This window comes from Lactuca serriola, chromosome 4 (genome assembly GCF_051521515.1).
Source record: "Lactuca serriola cultivar US96UC23 chromosome 4, Lser_US96UC23_V15, whole genome shotgun sequence".
Classification (NCBI taxonomy): Eukaryota; Viridiplantae; Streptophyta; class Magnoliopsida; order Asterales; family Asteraceae; genus Lactuca; species Lactuca serriola.
In genome coordinates, this window is record NC_136411.1 from 202,461,978 (window position 1) to 202,479,879 (window position 17,902).

At 33.2% G+C, this 17,902-nt stretch overlaps 1 long non-coding RNA gene across 2 annotated transcripts; it reads right to left on the bottom strand.

Annotated features, from left to right (window-relative positions):
* Positions 1–14,979: 14,979 nt before the first annotated feature.
* Positions 14,980–16,655, bottom strand: LOC145100506 (uncharacterized). Of its 2 annotated transcripts, XR_013705091.1 has the most exons (3): positions 16,284–16,655; positions 15,801–15,932; positions 14,980–15,152 (listed from the first exon to the last, which is right to left on the bottom strand). It is a non-coding gene; the product is annotated as an uncharacterized LOC145100506 (long non-coding RNA). The 2 variants fall into 2 exon arrangements; XR_013705090.1 differs by lacking the exon at positions 14,980–15,152 and having other exon boundaries at positions 15,547–15,932.
* Between the last annotated feature and the right edge of the window lie 1,247 nt (positions 16,656–17,902).

A 17,902-nucleotide genomic window follows, 5' to 3' on the forward strand; every position in this document is an offset into this window, starting at 1 on the left:
AGGCAACGACGATGGGTAGAGCTACTCAGTGATTATGAGTGCGAAATACGTTACCATCCTGGTGAGGCCAATATGGTAGCAGATGCCCTTGGCCGGAAAGAGTACTCAGGTCATAGGGTGAAGGCACTGACCATGACCACCCATTCCCATTTATCCGCGCGAATCAGAGAGGATCAACTGGAAGCCTTGAAACTAGAGAACAAGTTGGATGAAGCCTTGAGGGGAATGGAAAAGAATTTAGAGATCAAGGGAGACGGAGTCTATTATTTCATGGACCAGATCTGGACACCAAAGTTTGGTGGTTACAAGGAGGTTGTCATGAATGAAGCTCACAAGACTAGATACTCCATTCACCCAAGTTTAGATAAGATGTATCTGGATCTCAAGAAGTTATATTGGTGGCCAAACATGAAAGCAGAGATCGCTACCTTCATGGGCAAGTGCCTGACTTGCGCTAAGGTGAAGGTTGAATATCAAAAGCCCTCAGGTTGGCTTCAGCAGCCAGAAATACCTGAGTGGAAGTGGGAAAGGATTACTATGGATTTTATCACTAAATTACCCAAATCTCCGAGTGGGTATGATACCATATGGGTAATTGTCGACCGATTGACCAAATCCGCCTACTTCCTACCAATCAAAGAAACTTTCAAGATGGAAAGACTTACATAAATCTACATCCAAGAGATAGTTCATCTACATGGTGTGCCTGTGTCCATCATCTCCAATCGGGATAGCAAATTCATCTCAAGATTTTGGCAATCACTACAGAAAGCTCTTGGAACTAAGCTGGATATGAACACATCTTACCATCCTCAGACAGACGAGCAGAGTGAAAGGACCATTCAGACATTGGAAGACATGTTGAGAGTATGTGTAATGGATTTTGGTAAGTCGTGGGACGTCCATTTTCCCTTGGTTGAGTTCACCTACAACAACAACTATCATACTAGTATCAAGGATGCGCCTTTTGAAGCCCTTTATGGCCGTAAGTGCAGATCCCCTCTGTGCTGGGCTGAGGTGGGCGACACGCAACTAGCCAAGGGACAAGTCCCTGACAACACTCTCATTGGTCCATAAATCATTCGTGAAACCACAGAAAAGATTGTACAAATTCGGGAACGACTAAAGGATTCGAGAGATAGACAAAAGAGCTACGCCGATAAGAGACAAAAACCCTTGGGCTAAGGTGGTTATTATACGTTTTCAGGGGGAATACAAGCCAAACATAAATGATTTTGTGAACTGAAACAAAAGGTTTTCAACCAGTTTAAAACTTATGCAATTGATACAGTCCAAAGATTTTCATAAAATATATAGATATGTTATCCCCTTTTGTATTATGCGGAGCATAAGGGACACTTTCAAATCATAATTGCATAGTTTTCAGAACAAATCACGAACTAAGAACATAACTTTTCAAACAAACTATAATAGATAAAGTTTGGGGAAATCATTACCAGTTTTATCGATACACACTACTTACTTGATCAATCATATAAATTATGACAGATTTAGTTTATGATATTCATTACTATGTTCAAATAACAAGAGTATAACACTAAATAATTATCTTACGTATAAATATTTATACTCTACTAAGTGTACAAACGATTTCAATTACAAGAACACGATACAGAACAACATGTAAACTAGTTAATACAGGATTGTGAGACATCTCTTCAATTGTACCCTTCGGGGTACTGGTAATTTCCTCAACATTTAGTATAGGCAGAGTCTCTTGGAGGGAGAGCATGAGATTTGTGAATAGATCTATTCGGGACTGACAATCCCACATCTAAACTGCTAGCTACAGTTAGGCAGGCATGCCTGGGGTGACAAATATCATACCGTATGACACCTGAAGAAATGTCGCTGAGGTCATCAGTCATATCAAGCATGGTTATACGAAATCACAATAGTATAAACTAACCTTTGTTTACGGGATTTCATTCTTCACTAGTTTTATTTTAAATAATAGAACTGTTACACATGACACTAGTGGGTTTTTCAGGGATACAATACATGGTTTTATTTTAAGTAATAAAACTACTATACATACTAGTGGTAGCCAGGGTTTTCAAATAGAACATACACTACATACTAGCAGTAGCCAGGGTTTTCATATAGAACAGACTATGCATACTTGTGGTAGCTAGGGTTTTCAAACAGAACATACACTACATACTGGCAATAGCCAGAGTTTTCATATAGAACAGACTATACATATTGGTGGTAGCCAAGGTTTTCAAACAGAACCGAATACACTTTCAGTAACAAACAAACATGTTAGAAAATATTGGATTTTCTTGGGAAACACGCATACATTTTTCAGATTCATTAACAGATTTTCACTACAAAACATTCTTATGAACTCACTAGCTTTATACGGATACGTTTTCAAAATTGCTTGACAAGACGGAGCATTTGGAGTCTCGTATTTATATTTTTGCTACTTTTGATGTATGCAAACGATGAAACAAACAAATGTAAACATTCATATTATATTGTAATGGTTGTGTTTACTTTGATTCCTATGATGCAATTGTTGTCATACTACACATGACGTCCTCCACCCTCGAAAGTTTCCGGCGTTTCGGTTTGGGGGTGTGACAGTTCCTCAAAGATTTATTGGCACACAGAATGGCATATGACAATCCTTGATAACCCAGATGATAGCAGAGAGCCGAACTGAGATCCAACTTATTAGAACTCAATCAAAATTACCAAATGATACAATCTCACGGTGTCCACCTTGAAGTAGCAGAGGATAACACAACCCACAAACATTTGAAGAAATCATGATCACCTCCTCCTGAGATACCTCGACCATCCTGAGGACATGGTGCAAAACTCCCGTCTGATCTCAAGGACAGGAACTAACAATAGGATCCTCCTTCTTGAAGGGTTCTAAGGATCCACAGTCCTTGGGCTCCAGATGAGCCCTTAACTGGCCCGCGATAAATCTGGACCGAAAGGCCCGAAGACGGCCATCGAGAGCTCCAAAATCCCTTCCTTGGATGAACGAAAGACCACCAAGGTCCATTCCAAAACTCTGTGGGTAATCTCCAGTGAGTTGAACTTCCGCGATCACGTATCGATTGGCTTACGCCCTGGTCCTGAGCCGGAACCAGAATCCGAATCTCATTCCTATGTGCTCAACACCATACCGAACTGCTATTCAAGATACCCGAATATACCCAAGAATCCTTATCCCGTGGGCTTCCTGGATTTCCCAAGACTCTCCCGGATTCAAGTATGGATCCTGTGCTTTCAGTAGTACGGTCCCAGTACTACCTTCCACACCTATCCATACTTTCCTCAAGAATCATCCCGAATCCTCCAAGTCAACCTCTCAGATTGATACCTTGAATGCTTGCTAACAGCACAACCCAATCCACAAAAGCATTTCCTAGGCTTTCCTAGGTTATCGACCTCACCTAGCCCTCAGCTGCTGAAAGACTCCTACCAATGTCAACTAGCTACCTCATGAATATAGTCACATGCAACAAAGATCAGATAATCCTTTGAGTAAAAGACGCAATCCTATAACGGTTGGACTCAGACAAGAGCTACACAATAGGGGTAAGTCCTTCACTCTGAGATTATTCAACATGTGCCCCATGTGACTTTGCATATCCACTTAGTAGTCAATTTACATCACCAAGAGCCCCATAAAGCACAAAGCAAGAAACATTCAGACAATGGGTAAAATCTAACCAACATATCTCTATTCATGCCATTCTATCCTCTAATCAGGAATCTGTACTAGCATGTAATTCAAAGGCTCATACAATCAGACATAACCTAAACATGCTATCCTATCACTGACCGGTTAGTACTAGCATACATATCTACAGGCACATACAACAGGAATATAAGGCATCTTCCTAGATCCTCAACCCTAATCTAGCATGCAGTTCTCATACACATACAGTAGGCATATAAGGCATCCTTCTTAGATCCTCGACCCTAGTCTAGCATGCAGTTCTCATAATCATATCATAACATAACATGTACGGGTATCTTGGGGAAAACTTACTTGAGGTCGGTTGAATGCATGCATCACACTCCTTGTTCTTTATTAAAACCCTTAATTTTAAATTTTAGAAAAATTATTTTTCTTGTAAAAATCTTTCAAACCCCATATTTGAGTAAAGACACACCCAAGAGTGTGTCCGAAACCCTCAAACCAGGACTCTAATACCAACTTGTAACATCCTAAAATTTAAGACCAAAAATTTCATTTTTAAATAAGTTGTTATAAAAACCAATAGTATAAAAATATTCATAATATCATCCCATGTCAAAACCAGTATGTCAATAATCAAAACATGTCATCATAAATCAATATTAGACTATAATCCTAAAGATCTCATGTGCGGAACACATAGTGTGATGCGCTGTGATCATGCCGACTCCGTTTCTTTTGCAAAAGAAGTACCTAAAACCAAAACTAAAAACCATAAGCACGAATCTTAGTAAGTTCCCCCATCATACCATATACCATACAATAAACGTACCCTCTAACATATCCGAGTACTGGATTACCCCTTCGGTCTCTTTCAACCGGTAACTGCCTAGCATATTAGGGTGCTGGCCTAACCTTTCGGTCTCTTTCAACCAGTAACTTGCCTAGCATATCAGAGTGCTAGCCTACCCCTTCGGTACTTTCGACCGGTACCTCGCCTAGCATATCAGGGTGCTGGCCTACCCCTTCGGTCCTTTCGACCGGTACCGGGGACTATTTCACCCCTACTTCTACCATATAGCATCCTAGTACATAAACACATAATTTATATACTGCCTAGCTTATCAGGGTGTTGGCATACCCCTTCGGTCCTTTCGACTAGGATTGGGGCCTATCCTACCCCTCCTACCACTATCACATAATATCATAACATACTAGCACATAAAGCATAACATATGGTGACATACCAGATAATTATCACAAAGACAATAATCTCTACTATAACTCTTACTAGTGAGCCGACATTGGTGCCTTTGACCCACTTCTACTGGAAGGTAACTCACCTCGCACTGTTGAAGTCGCGCGGACAAAACTCTAGCCACTGGTGATAGATTCCCGAACTGTCAACATCAAAATAACACCCAATTAATAATTGAGTTCCAACACATAACCATAAGTCCATGCGTGGGGTAAAAGACTACTTTACCCCCATCTTAGCTTGATTTAAGCCCAAGGCCCAATCTAAAGGCACAAAAGTTAAACTATGAACCAAAGCTCAACATATGGCCTGATTCTCCAAATTGGGCCCAAACCTCTACATGGTCTTACCTTAAGGCCAAAACTTTTATTCTAGTCCAAACATTATGCATTCCAATAGTCCAACATCTTATAATCATCAAGGCCCAGTTATGGCTTATCTATGGCCTAATTTTCCAAATTGGGCTCAAACCCTTACATGGGCCTTACCCTAAAGCCCATCCAAATATTCTAGTCCATATACTTATTCTTGGATAGCACATTAATAGCCCAATCACCAAAACCTAATATAGAGAGGCCCAACTCAAGGCCCAAGTAAAATTAGGATTTTCACATAAACTCACGATTAGGGTTAAGTGTTTCTTACGTAACCCATGAAGGACTTAATCCATTAAGTCTATCACTCTACTAGATAAATCATACGATATGATCGGGTGTAATTCATAATTCAATTCCAATGGCCCAAAATACGGGTCCCAATAAGTCCAAACCAGCAAATCCAAAATTAGGGTTTTCTAAACCCTAATAAGGGTTTCCTACCCAATCATAACCCAGTTAGTCCAATGGTTAGATTTTTAGGTTAATTAATGTTTCATTGAGTCGAGCACCACCCACTGCCACCTCGGGCGGTGGTGGTTAACAGCGGCAGCGACCACCTCACAGTGGTGGTTACGGTTCTAATCCAGTCATGTCCAAATCATCTCAAAAGCAATCCGATCATATGCAAATGCACACCGCCACCCAACATGGCAGTTGGTGGCGGCAGAAGGCGACAGCTACCACCTCACGGTGGTAGTTTTTGGGTTTTCTTGATTATTCTGTCACCAATTACAATTATACAACACAATATCCAAAAATAAACACACACACAGCCACCCTTGTGGTGGTCGGCAGTGGTACAAGGTGGCAGCCACCACCTCATGCTGGTGGTGGCTTTTCTCATGAAATCCGGCCAAGCAACACTACACACAACACACCCGTTCTGATCGCAACATGAATGCAGCCACCCACCTTGTGGCGTACGGTAGCGGCAACGACACGAGATGGTTAACAGCAGCGGCGACTAACTGCGGAAGCCACCATGGAAGCCATGGTTGTTTTCCTTGAGTTTTTTTGTCCAGCGAGTGCCCATCTACACTTCATGGTGGAGCAGCAACACACGAACACGACAGCCCTTCCGGGTGGTTAACGATGACCGGAGCAGCGGAAGGAGGGTCGTCGGGCGACGACAGCGGGCAAGCTGGTTGTCGTCAGTTCCACGCACGAAAGAAAGAGAAGGATTCACCCTCTCCGATGGAATGAATGTAATAGTAACCTCCGTAATGTCCAACTCCGATTCCCCGACTTCTCTTCTCATCGGGAATGACAGCAACGACAACAGCAAGGCAGTGGCTACTCGGCAGTTCACAACGGCGACAGGATTTGGCAGCGTTGGTTGTTAATGGTGATCGACGAAGCAGAAGTGCCTGTAGGATGCCCTCCACTCCTCACCGGTCCTGGATCTTCCGTCGTGGGGGTGGGGGGGAGGAGGTTGATGGTGGTGGTCTTTATGCGACTAAGAGGTAGCGGCTGGAGGATAGGAGGTATAAGGGTGGAAGCTGCATCTTATTAGGGTTAGGGTTTCCACCATAATATATATATATATATATATATATATATATATATATATATATATATATATATATATATATATATATATATATATATATATATATATATATATATATATATATATGGAGGTTAAATGAAGGTGACGGGTTAAACCCGCATCCCATACAACTTCATACAGATTTGACACTTCTAGCCCCTCCCATTCATAATCTTTTCAAAATCCATCCCTAAGTTACCATTCATCCCTCGACATTCCATAATTCTTCCCATTTAAACTTTTACCAAACACACCTTAGCTTTCGAGATTCTTTGCAAAGCCAATCCACAAATTATCCTTTTAACCCACGAAAACTTAATTATGACGTATTCAGCCCTTCCTTCTACAAAATATTTTCAATATAAGTCCACAAACTATAAAACGAGCTCAATTGTTTATCTTTTAGCCATATGTTCAAATATTCTTTCCACTACGAACCCCGAAAGCACTCTTTAGACCTCTAAAACAAATTATAATGTCAATTACACACTTTTTCACTAAACTCTATTTAAATATATACATATATCGGAATAAAATAATACTTAAAACACATCTTCAGATTTTAGGGTTTCTCTTGGAAATGGGGTGTTACAGCATAATTTAAATGTTAGTATGCATAAATAAAAGTTAGTTGCATAATGTAAATATTAGTATGTATAAATAAAAGTTAGTTGCATAATGTAATGTTAGTATGCATAAAAATTAGAATACATAAAGAAATGTTAGTATAAGAAATAAAAATCGTTTTGTAGTCTATAATGTATTAGTTTTATTAATATGATGGAGGTTTTTTATAATTAATAATATTTTTACTAAGTAATACATACATTGATTAAGATAGATGTGATTTCCACTTGTTAAATAACAATGATTTGAAATTTCGTACTGATAACGTGTTATCAATTTAGCGTAATTTATATAACTTTAAACCAAACCAAACTAGTAACATTGATAAGAACTTTAATTGAGAAGAGGAATATTTAGAGAGAATATGAAAGTTATATCACTCCCGAAAATGTACCTTTAGGTGTGTCTCAATCATAAGTAGTTAAAAATGTTGACAAATTTATAATGCAACAATTACTATGTCATCCACCAATTATTTGCAACACCACAAATTATTTACTATATATATATATATATATATATATATATATATATATATATATATATATATTCCTATCTAATAAACGGAACTAATATGCCACGTGTCACTTCCAAAAAAGCATTTTTCATCAAAGTGAATTTCCAATTATACCCCTCATTCATTCGATATTCAATTCGGATTTTTTATTATTATCTGAATCTGAATTCAGAATTTGAAATGCAAACTCTCTCTTAAAAATCAATTTCTCTCCCCCTCTTCAGAAAAACCAAAACCTAGGCGTTGGGACCTTCGTCTTTGTTTCCGGTCACTGCCAAACGATTGAGCAAAAAAAGGTAAATACTTCGTTTATGGTCTTGATCTTAAGACACATTAGTGTCGATGTTTCTTCTTCATTATATTTGTTTTTTAAAACCTTAATATATTTGTCTTCTTTTTCCATCTGTTTCTTTCTATCTATTGTAGAATTGGGTAGGATGCGATAAGAGATACGTACACACACCCCTCAGATAGATCTTTGTCTTTCTGTTTTATGTTCGCATACACACACATTTGTCACCCTCTATTTTTTTTTTATATTTTTTTTAGGTTTTTTCATTTCTTCGACTTATCTCTTTCTGATTTAGGTTTTAACTTCAATTGTAGGTATGATATGGATTTTCTGAAATATAGGGTTTGTGATAAGAACATGAAGTTCCCGTCTTCAATTAGCCTCACTAAAATCCTTTTGTTTTTTGAGTTCATTTTCTTTTAAATCCCTTTTTACACTCATATTTTTTATCTGGTGCAGAATCCACAGATAGTGAAAAAAGTGGGGCCGGAAGAATCAACAAAATGTTTTCATTTGTTATATGGGTTTTTTGTACCCAGAAAATTCCAAAACTCCAAATACACAAGGTTAATATTTGATTTTTTTGTTATAATTCCTTCTCCCATCTCCTTCCAAGCAAGTTTATCATGTCAACCCTGTGAATTATAATGTAGATCAAACTTTCCATCAATATTATTTGCTTGTCAAAAATGGGTGATCACGTCAGACAATCCAACTTGTGGTAAATGACTTTTGCTCTTATAAGTATTCTTATTGTTGATATGGATTTAATTAGTTGTTTAGAACAAGATATTACATTTTACTCTCTTCAAGTCCTTTTTTTTGTTCTCTTAGTTTATAAATGTTGATGTTTGATCTTATGTGTTCAACGACTAGGATAATGGCAATGGATCTCAATCTAAGTTTACCAGCTACTGGAAGAATGATAATAGATATGGAAGGTTATAGCACGGTTGTACCGATAAAAAGCTTACACACGCTTAATTGGATGTAGGTTTACGTGTCTTTTTTTAACCCTCACTAGATTTTCGCTTATTTTGATGTTTATTTTCTGATTTTGTAGCTGATTAATGACTAGCCCCAAATTATACAAGAGTTTGAATTTAGAAAAGCTATACCAAATCAACATATAATCACCAAACTAGAAAAGGCCCTTGGTATGAAAGTTTTGGGGTAAGAAATAGAACTTTTACAATGTTGTCACCAATGAGGTATATTTTATTAAGTTAGAAAGTTATGTAGTGGCCTATTTCTTATGATTAAAGTGTGTTTTATTCAGCCGGAAAGTAAGCATTTGTTGTTTCTGTTTATTCAATTGTCTTGTGGTGTTTGCATAATGAAATCCTACCCTCACCTTTGCCCTCCCTCTTATTCTTTCTTTGTCTCTCCCTCATACTTCAGTAGTTGGTCTCCAAGTAACGTTAACTTAACTTTCTTTTTCCTTTTGTTAATCCTTTATAGAACTGAATTTTAACCCGTGTTGGTGCACATATGTGTAAATGCATCATATTGTGCCCACCAACCGTTTGAGTCTATTCCTTACATAAATTGCTCTTATATAATGTATATTTGTTTTGGCCAAATATAACCAAGCAACTTATTTTTTCCTAAAGGATTAATGTTAATTGCATTTTCATACTCATCATTTGGTTTTACTTCTTTTTCCTAAAAATATTATAATAAGAACCATATATGTGGTCTCTTTTTGTACCTTAAGAAATGATGGTTTATACTTTTTAATCATGACTAGTTATTGGGATATTATTAGATTCATATCCTTTCTAAGGGTGGAAGGAGTCCATCCCTCTCAACCCACTCAATCCACTGCCACATCAGTTTTTTTATTCTTTCTTTCTTCTATCTTTCCCAACCCACAACACATGGAAACCCTATCTTTCCCAACCCATTTAACCCGCTTTCCACATCATTTATTTTTATTTAATTAAATCAGAAAATATAAAATAAAATAAAACATAACTATCTCTTTAATTTAAAATAAAATTTTGCTAATTAAAAAAATCTAAAATAATATTAAAGTTTATACAAACTTATATTGTATATCAGTAATTTTGAATGCAAACGTATAAAGTTTTTTGAAATTTGAATGAAAAATAATAATAATATATAAGTTGAAAACAAACTATACATGCATTAAAGTGGGCAAGTGGGCCTCTGTGCATTCAATTTCAGATGCTAAATAATTTCAATCGTCAATAAACAGTGGGTTGGTGAACCCGATTTTGTACCTTAAACCAATGAACTCGCCGAACCCTTTCAAGATGGGATGGTTAACCGGTGGTACCGCCGGTACCTCTTTTTCAAGCCGCCATGATACCCTCCTCCCTAATTGTCAATCCTTTTTTTTATTGAACTTATTTAACGTGAATGAATATTTGAACTTATAAACGGTTGATATAATTTACATATATAATCCTTGTTTTAACATCTTAATTGTCTTAAATGGTCCCTGTTTCATAGTTTTTGTCAAAAAAAATTAGTTAAAAATTTACAATAAATTTATATATACATTATTATTTACAAAATAACTTTTTAATATCATTTTTTTTAATAAACTACTTTAATAAAGTTTTATAAATATTTGATTTTCTATATCATTTTTAATTATCAATATTATTTTTTTTACCCGTAGTTTCCACATGTTGTAACCTAATATATATATATATATATATATATATATATATATATATATATATATATATATATATATATATATATATATAGTTTCAGATTCATTTGAGACAATTCTAATTTTGTGAGACCGTAAGACCAAATCTAAAAATAATTTTAAAATGCAAAATAAATGGAAAAATCCAAAAATTCTGTTTTTTTTTTAATTTTCGGAACTTGAATGAACTAAAATAAATAAAAAAATATAAAAATAAATCCCGTTTTTTTGAAAAATACGTGAAATATTCTAATAGCATATTACACTGTACATATTCTTAAAAATAATTTTAAAATGAAAAATAAATGGAAAAATCTAAAAAAAAAATTTAATATTATTTTCAGAACTTGAATTAACTAAAAAAATAAAAAATAAATAAAAAAAAATAAAAAAATGCGTCTCACGGTATCACAAAATTTGACCGTCTCACATTAACCTAACCATATATATATATATATATATATATATATATATATATATATATATATATATATATATATATATATATTTATATATATATATATATATATATATATATATATATATATATATATATATAGTTTCAGATTCATTTGAGACAATTCTAATTTTGTGAGACCGTGAGACCAAATCTAAAAATAATTTTAAAATGCAAAATAAATGGAAAAATCCAAAAATTCTGTTTTTTTTTTAATTTTCGGAACTTGAATGAACTAAAATAAATAAAAAAATAAATAAAAAATATAAAAAAATCCCATTTTTTTGAAAAATACGTGAAATATTCTAATAGCATATTACACTGTACATATTCTTAAAAATAATTTTAAAATGCAAAATAAATGGAAAAATCTAAAAAAAAATTTAATATTATTTTCAGAACTTGAATTAACTAAAAAAAATAAAAAAAAATAAAAAAATGCATCTCACGGTCTCACAAAATTTGACCGTCTCACATTAACCTAACCATATATATATATATATATATATATATATATATATATATATATATATTTATATATAGTTTCAGATTCATTTGAGACAATTCTAATTTTGTGAGACCGTGAGACCAAATCTAAAAATAATTTTAAAATGCAAAATAAATGGAAAATCCAAAAATTCTGTTTTTTTTTAATTTTCGGAACTTGAATGAACTAAAATAAATAAAAAATAAATAAAAAATATAAAAAAATCCCGTTTTTTTGAAAAATACGTGAAATATTCTAATAGCATATTACACTGTACATATTCTTAAAAATAATTTTAAAATGCAAAATAAATGGAAAAATCTAAAAAAAAAATTTAATATTATTTTCAGAACTTGAATTAACTAAAAAAAATAAAAAATAAAATAAAAAAATGCGTCTCACGGTCTCACAAAATTTGACCGTCTCACACACACACATATATATATATATATATATATATATATATATATATATACATATATATATATATATATATATATATATATATATATATATATATATATATATATATATATATATATATAGTTTCAGATTCATTTGAGACAATTCTAATTTTGTGAGACCGTGAGACCAAATCTAAAAATAATTTTAAAATGCAAAATAAATGGAAAAATCCAAAAATTCTGTTTTTTTTTTAATTTTCGGAACTTGAATGAACTAAAATAAATAAAAAATATAAAAAAATCCCCTTTTTTTGAAAAATACGTGAAATATTCTAATACAATATTACACTGTACATATTCTTAAAAATAATTTTAAAATGAAAAATAAATGGAAAAATCTAAAAAAAAAATTAATATTATTTTCAGAACTTGAATTAACTGAAAAAAATAAAAAAAATAAAAAAATGCGTCTCACGGTCTCACAAAATTTGACCGTCTCACATTAACCTAACCATATATATATATATATATATATATATATATATATATATATATATATATATATATATATATATATATATATATATATATATATATATATATATATATATAGGGTTAAGTTATTTTGTTTTCACTATCTATTGTGTGCATGTATGATTGATTCTGGACCAATCATTTTAGTTATTTTAAGAAAGTAATTAATTCATATTACATGTTGTAGATATAATAGGTGTTAATTATATCTTCAGCATTTAATATGCATTAATTACTTTCTTAAAATAATTAAAATGATTGGTCCAGAATCAATCATATATGCACACAATAAATAGTGAAAACATTTGAACCTAATTCTCTCTCTCTCTCTCTCTCTATATATATATATATATATATATATATATATATATATATATATATATATATATATATATGCCTTCAAATTTTGAAAACATAGGTTTGTCTCTCGTATTTAAACTTCAAGTCTTTCCTTTTATACATGTAATCAAATTGTATATAATGTCATTTGAGAACGACTTTGTTGAAAAAGTAACTAAATGCAGTGTTTTAAAAACCAGTTTGAACCGGTCGATCAAACCTATTGGATCGGAAACCGGTAAAAGAAACGATTCAACTATCACCGGTTTTACACCAATTTCTGGACCGGATTGAACCGGCCGGTTTTAGGAAAAACTGGTTAAACCGGTCAAAATAAATCAGTTAAACTAAATAAAAAATGCATGGAAAAAAACTATTTTCAATAATAAACTTTGGTGAACTTTTTTATATCTATTTAGATTTCTGTAAATAAAAACATATGGTAAATGTTATGATGTTTTTTGATGCACTTGTATTCATTTAAAACTATATTTTGTTACGGTATTATATTTTATTTTCTTTTTGACGTATGTGAATCGATGTAAAACTTATAGTTATGTGTTGTTTTAATGTATTTAGATTGATCTATAACTTATTTTTATGTTTATTTTTATTGTTTGAACTTGTAGATGTCAAATTAATTATTTATGCATGTATGCATGTGTAGTAAAATAAGAAAAAAAAATGAAAATTATAGATACCTGTTAACCCGACGGTCAAACCAGTTGTACTAGAACCGATCGTCATACCAGCTCAACTAAAAAACCGGGTTTAAAACGTTGACTAAATGTCATTTGTTTTTATAATAAGAAACATAGTTGTTTGAAATAGGCGCCGGGTGTCATAATGATTATTGTGTGTTGCTTTTATTTTATTAAAGTTTCACTACACCTAAAAATTTAATTATTTATGATAAGTTTCTTTTGAGATTCTAGGTTATTTTCTTCTTTTCTAGTAGTTGTAATCAGATTGTAACCAATAACAACTATAGATGATGTTTAGACACAAGTTTTTCTTTATGCCTTTTCATCAGATTGTAGCAATTATGTTGACTAGTATATTTAGCCACTATATTGATTGATAGTTTAATATAAGACGATTGTGATCATATTGTAGCCATTACCAGGGCCGGTCCAAACGTATATGGGGCGTAGGGCGAAAAGACAAAAAAGGAACCCTTAAAGACAAATATAATAAAAATTAAAAAAATATATATCTTTTATTCTTCACTATAAACACGTTCAATAGCAATAACAAACAAGCCAAATTGTTTATGTTTTGAGCTGGTTTGAGTTTGAACCAACTTTAGGCCCTAAAAATCATTTTAGTAATAATTGGTTTATATATATACAATATATAACCCATAAATTTTGGGCCCCTGGAGTCGCGGGCCCTGGACGGTCGCCCGGGTTGCCCACCGTCTGGACCGGCCCTGGCCATTACACCTTTTTGCAAATGTTTTGATGAGATTAAAGCCATTATGTTGATTGATATTTTAGTATAAGAGGATTGTAATCAAATTTGAGCTAATATCCCTTTTTGTAAATGTTTTGATCAGATTATATAGTTGATTGATATTAAGATTACACCTTTTTTGCAAATGTTTTGATCTGATTGTGTAGTCATTATGCCTCTTTTTTTTCTTCCATATATAGTTTCTTATTGTTTTTAACATCTATCATAAATAGTTCTTATGGATCAACAACTTCAACTACTTCTACACACCATCGACATAAATAAACATTGTAATTCAACATATAACAGTTGGATCATTAAAACATCATATATCATAAACAAGTAATTAACAATGTTGCGCATTGTTGAAAGGTCCCAAAAACTGTTAGACTAGTACTTGAATTTGCTAATTTGTTGGAAGGAAATAGTTTGGCGAAAAAGAAAAAGGAATGTGTATTCTCAACTCATGAAGATGAAGAGACCTGTGAAATAACAATAGAGGAAATATGCAAAATTTTGTTACAAAGAATGGAACGTTTAAAACACATTGCATTTAATTTACAAAATAGAAAAGAGTTTTCAAACAAATCGCAAGATTTTCTTACACAAGTGCAATACCTTTTAATTGCCGTTATAATCATGAGTATAATAAAATGATTAAAATGGCTATCTTGTATTCACTCTTTGAATAATTTTGTAAGTATTATTTAATTAACAAGATAAGACCTATAAGACATTATGATAATCTAAAGTTGCCGGGGAACACAATGATAGGTGAACTGAACTTTTTGATGGATGAGACGACTTTAAAACATTTTTTTTTTTTTATGTTTTATGATATTTCACAATATTATAAATTAATTATAACTATAAAACTTTAAAAAAAAAGAGGATAAATATTTACAATTTAGCTAAATAAAAATAAGTTATAAAAGTACAGGTTATTTTGTATTTATTTCACTTAAAAATTGAAATGAAAAAGAGTTAACATTATTTAACTTTAATAAATTGTATTTATTTAATTCTTTTAGAAGCCACCTTCCTCATGTGCAACAGCTTTGACTTTTAGAATCATGGCAGAATGCTCATGCTGATTATATTACAAGACATATTGCAGACTTTACAAGTACCTGAAGCATCAGATACTCCCTCTTCTTTCATTATCTTCTCCTCTTTGTGTCTGCGTCTTCTTCGCTAACCTTATTAATTTTCCTTTTACACCTCTCCATAATCACAACTTTGCCATCTTCATTCATCGGTTCCTGCAGCCATTTTTCAGTTTTCTTCAAATTCCTTTAGTGTTTCGTTCCTAAATTCTGATAGGAATTGCAACAATTCTCAAAAATTCATTCAAAGTTTCATCGAGTAAAAAAGAAATTACAAAACAATTGGGTCAAAAGATTCAAGAATAGTTGTATCAATATGTTAATAACTGTTCATGCTTATTGCGTTAATTATCAATCGAAAAAAAATACACATTGAGAAAAAAATCGACCTATGAACCAGATCTCTTCGGATTTAAAAACTTCATCCATTGATGAAAACAACATTAACAATAATAACAAATCAATATACAGATTAATGGACTAAAAAGTAATGGGGTGGGTACTTACAGGTTCAGACGCAGTTAAATCAGTTGATTTTGTGATGATTTCTGCACAAGGGTCGACATCTAAGGAGGTCATCGGCTCTAATCCATCATTGCCATGCGGATTTGGTTTCAAGAGCGAATTGGGATCGATTCCTGGAGGATGAATTACAGGTGCAGGAATGTCAAAAGAGCGCAGCAGAGGGTAAGGGTTTGGAAACAAGAAGAACGAAGATGAAGATGAAGATGAAGATGCCTGCTGTTCTTTCAACATTTTAGGTTTAGAATCAGGGGTTTAAGGGTTTTGCAGGGAAAGATTGCTACAAGCTTTAAAGTTGTTGAATCAAATTTACAGTATTTATGGAAGGAGTTTTGAGACGAAGACTGATTTATGGAATTCTTGTGATATTTTACTCTTAAAATTGGAAATATGTAGTAATTTGATTTAGCGTGGGGCCGAAGTAACCAACCAAGATATTTACTTTTCATTTAATGAAAAATTATTAGATAACATATCGGCTAAAATGGTTATGAAGAGTGCACTTTATACCAGCCGTTAGATAAATACAAATATGAATTATGTTTTTCTCTTGATATGCTTTTTATTTATTTATAAATGAATATCAATATCATATATTCATTTACTTTTAATATATAAATAATAATGTTTTCAATCGTAAATGAATACAAGTACGACGTATTCATTTATGAATAATATATGTATTTCACATATCAATTTACCATATCCATATAACTTATTTATTAGTAAATTAAAAAACAAATATGATATATTCATTTATAATTACATGGATTTGTAACGCTCTGTTTCACATCGTTTCTATTTTAGGGTGGTGATCAAGGATTGGGTATTAGCAGACTTCGGAACCTTGAAGAATTTAGTTTTGGGCTTATTTGGAGGTGGATAATGTAAATTGGATGATCCGGGTATTCGGTTTGTGTTTTAAGGTCAAAGGGTAGTTCGGTAATTTGTCAGTTCGGGCTTCTATGGAAAATTCATGTTTGTTCGGGATATGGTATGGCAGGTATGGGTTGGCTAAAGCGTAGAGCTTCTAGTTACCTTTTCATAGATATAAGGATCGTCGGAATCGGGTTTATAACGAAGAAGTTATGGTCTTCGAAGTGCTTAAGGGTTTAAGGGGAAGCCCTTGTACACAGGGCGTACCTAGCGAGTACGTGGGGCATACTGGTGCGAAGGGTGGTACGTGAGGCGTAGTTCAGGGTACGTGTAGCAAACTGTGAAGGTTTGATCGGGGATGTGAGACCTCGTATGCTGGGCGTACGTGGGGCGTACGAGGGTTACAGGAAAACCCTATTTTTAAGTGATTGTACCCTGTATAAACACATTAAGTCCTTAGGGTTGGCCTCTTTACCAACCTCTAAGTCCCTAAAACCCTATAAATCGTCCTTTAGCCTTCATGATGGTATTTTGAGCTCATGGTGTCCATTTTTGGTATGTTTGGTCCAATTCCAAGAAGATGGAGTTTGGTGCAAGGATGGGGATCAAGGAAGAGCTTATGATCTGGATTTTGGGCTTTATTTCCAGCTTGTTTGAAGTAAAAAGCTATAAACTTGATCATTGATGTCTTAGATCTAGCATGTATGAGTTTTGGTTCATTTTGGACC